General features: G+C 41.6%; 1 protein-coding gene across 1 annotated transcript in view; it reads right to left on the bottom strand.

Moving 5' to 3' along the window:
• CBPH (cerebrin prohormone) overlaps positions 1–2,579 on the bottom strand; it is a 45,755-nt gene that overhangs the window by 17,282 nt on the left and 25,894 nt on the right.

The raw sequence follows: 2,579 nt of genomic DNA, 5'->3' as shown, positions 1-2,579 counted from the left end.
TATCTTATTAAGTGTGCAAGAGATGCAGGTCATCCAATTGGATAATAGTTAGTGTCTCATTCTCATTAGATGCCAAACTAGCTTTGATTTAGCACAGTGCTTTTCAAAGTGGGTGCCATCGCCCACTAGAGGTCGACTTGCTAGTTGTAGTGGGCGGTGGGATCACCAGATGGTGGCAGATGTTAGTTAATGACCCACCTAGAAACTCGCAGAGGTGGGCAGTACATGTATGCAAATCTTACTCTCATAAAGAGAGCTAAATTGAGTGCTAGTCGTAAAAAGGTTGAAAGACAGTGATTTAGTATCTTTGGAAATTTATACGGGCAGACTGAACGAGTAACAGAGATGTACGTTGAAGGCACTGGGGAAACGCGCCCTTCGCTTCCTGTTCCGTAGATAATGATCATTCGATATTCAAAGCAAATTGAGATGAAGAGCCCCCCCCCTCCCCCACTCCCCCACCGCTGATCCACCCCGCTTTCCCAAAACCCACGACCTTTTTTAATCTTCAAACTTCTTTTAGTTTTAGTTTTAGTAGAGGTTTTACGGCGCTCGCAACTGCATAAGGTTATAAATGAGCGCCAGAAGGTAAGAGGTGTTACATCCAGAGAGTAACAAACATAAAAAAGAAGAAGGGGAGATAAGGACAATAGATATTTCATAGGAAAGACGAAGCAAACCACACCAGAGCACCCGCCAACCACCCACTTCAAACTTCAAACTCGTTCCCGTTTTTGTTAGACTCGGATGCGGCATTAGAAAATGTGCTTCAAAAACGTACTTACAACATTATAATAGTGATATTCAGCCATTGTCTACACAGTAAACCCGATTTCAAGTCACGTGTTGGGAAAACGTTTATCTAGCATCTCGGTCTTTCGTCAGGGACATTCTGTATATGTGAGGCAGCGTTGTGAAATAAGGCGCTTGTCAAAATAATCAAAGTGAAAAAAAAAACTGGCACTTTTCCACATGTTTGCGATTTTTTATCGAATTATTATTTTATTTTTTTGGCTTAACACCTTTCATGCCCATTAAAGAACACATTTCTGTGTGGATTTTACTTGTAAAACAATGATTAAAGTCACAAAAAATGTAAACTTCCAGATTTCACGTACTCTCAAGCTAAGGAAAAAGCAACTCACTGATGTTACCCCTGGAACCAGGTGACCCTCACCTCCTTTATTCGCAAATATACGACTTCTATTCAAGATAAATGGATTTTTTTTCATCCAACGCAACATCAATGAACAGACTTTAAGATGATACCAATAACTCTACATACCCAAAATTTGCCGAGAGCCTGATTCCACCACGCTGCCTCACATAAAAGTTTATCTCTTCACCAGGGTTGGCCCTGACAGGCAGGACAGAAGCCTGCCTCTGAAAAGATCTAAATTATGTCGATCAGGGCGTAAAGGTAGCTACATTTCACCGTAAAAAGAAGTATTTCACCACGCATCAGATTAAAAGTCGAAACTGACTTTGTTAACACTGACAGCTTGAATATTGTGAGCTTCTAAAGGGCGATCCACAGTATAAAACTGGCGGTCAGCAGGTTAAACTGGCCTAATCATGGAATTAATTAGTTTTGTTCGCAGAAAAAAATTTACTGGCGTCATGGTTATATTTTAAAATTTACTTTTGTTGATGAACCCAAGAGAAACACAGAATTATTCCTCTAATTTGCAAGGATGGCTTAGCATACTTCGACAAAACACAGCCACTCTCTCTCTCTCTCTCTCTCTCTCTCTCTCTCTCTCTGTCTCTCTCTCTCTCTCTCTCTCTCTCTCTCTTTCTCTCTCTCTCTCTCTCTTTCTCTCTCTCTCTTTCTCTCTCTCTCTCTCTCTCTCTCTCTCTCTATATATAAATTGTTTTTTCTCTCTCTCTCTCTCTGTCTCTCTTTTTTTTTCTTTGTATCCCCCCACTACCTCCGTCTTCCGCCCCCGTCTATATCGATTATCTCTCACACACACACACACACACACACACACACAAACACACACACGCATACACACAAATACATACTGACAATTATGCACACAGACACTCTCTCAAGGGGGTTTGGGGCGTGTGATGTGTGTGTGTGGGGGGGGGGAGAGGGGATGGAAGCAGACAAACCAAACCACAAAAAGTCGGAGAGAGGGGTGAGGAAACAGTACAAGCATGTAGTCTGTGTCTCCCAAAGGAGCGTGATCTTATTTTGCTGCAGCCCTCCTACTCAGCCTTGTGACTTTTGGAAGCTTTAAGGGGATTTTCCCCCAAGCTTCATTCACACATTTGGGAGCTCGTTCTGGGGGGGGGGAGGGGGGAGGCGGGTCAGAAAGGTCATACGGAGTGCAGAATTAAATAAAATTTATGCGTGGCGGCGTAGTGAAATCACAGGCTTGTCGAAATACTAAAATTTAAGAAAAAGACATTTCTCAGTACGTTTGGCAGTTCCTGGGGGTTTCTTCGACTGTTTTGTTGGGTTTTTAAAAAATTGTCTTTTTTTTCTAGTTTATTTGTTTTTTGTTTTTGTTTTTGTTTTGTTATTTGTTCGTCGTTGTTGGGGATTTTTTGTTGTTGTTTTATTTTTT

This window comes from Aplysia californica, unplaced genomic scaffold, assembly GCF_000002075.1.
Source record: "Aplysia californica isolate F4 #8 unplaced genomic scaffold, AplCal3.0 scaffold00760, whole genome shotgun sequence".
NCBI lineage: Eukaryota > Metazoa > Mollusca > Gastropoda > Aplysiida > Aplysiidae > Aplysia > Aplysia californica.
The sequence above is the reverse complement of the archived record's forward strand: the minus strand, read 5'-3'. Positions and strand labels throughout refer to the sequence as shown.